This window comes from Phodopus roborovskii, unplaced genomic scaffold (assembly GCF_943737965.1).
Source record: "Phodopus roborovskii unplaced genomic scaffold, PHOROB, whole genome shotgun sequence".
Classification (NCBI taxonomy): domain Eukaryota; kingdom Metazoa; phylum Chordata; class Mammalia; order Rodentia; family Cricetidae; genus Phodopus; species Phodopus roborovskii.
Window position 1 is genome coordinate 39729209 of NW_026126433.1, and position 814 is coordinate 39730022.

At 42.4% G+C, this 814-nt stretch overlaps 1 pseudogene; it reads right to left on the bottom strand.

Moving 5' to 3' along the window:
• Positions 1-203: 203 nt before the first annotated feature.
• LOC127223771 (uncharacterized) lies at positions 204-275 on the bottom strand (annotated as a pseudogene).
• Positions 276-814: the final 539 nt, after the last annotated feature.

The following is an 814-nucleotide window of genomic DNA, read 5'->3' on the forward strand; positions in this document are numbered from 1 at the left end:
TAAAAAACTATGAAATACTTCCAATTAAATGATAGTCAGTATCATTGATGAATCTCAAATACATCATGCTAAGCAAATGTAGACAGGTGTGAAGCAATGCACATCATGAGACTCCACTGATAGTAAATGCTAGGATCATCAGAAGAGGGCTAGAGAAATCAAAATAGACTCTGATCTGAAAATAGAGGCAATGACAGAAAAGGAGAATTTCTTCTAATCACACTTAAAATCTGTGTTATCCTTGTGCAGGGGTCATGCTAATCTTCTCTGTGATGGAGAGAGAGAGAGAGAGAGAGAGAGAGAGAGAGAGAGAGAGAGAGAGAGAGAGAGCATAAAAGGGGGAGCCATTATAGGTTTGATGAGAAAACTTAATCTAAAAAATGGCCAGAAACATACAAGACTGACCCCAACTAACAATTTTAGCAACAGTGGAAAGGCTACCATAAATACCCTTCCTTGATAATGAGATCAATGACTAACTTATCCACCTCAGTTAGCCCTTATCTAGTAGCTGATGGAAACAGAAGCAAACATCCACAACTAAACACTGAGCCGAACTGGAATCCAGATGCAGAGATGGAGGACAGGACCAGGCTGCAGAAACACATAGAGACAGCTGACCTGAACAAGGTGGACATAATGGGGCCCCAGACTGGTAGCTGGGAATCCAGCATGGGACTGACTCAGAACCCCTAAACATGGGTCTCAGCTAGAATGCCTGAGCAGTCTAAAGGACCTCAGACAGTGGAACCATAATGTATTCCTGGTGCAACAAAGAACTTTGTGGGCACATGGAGGGATACTCCCTTAACCT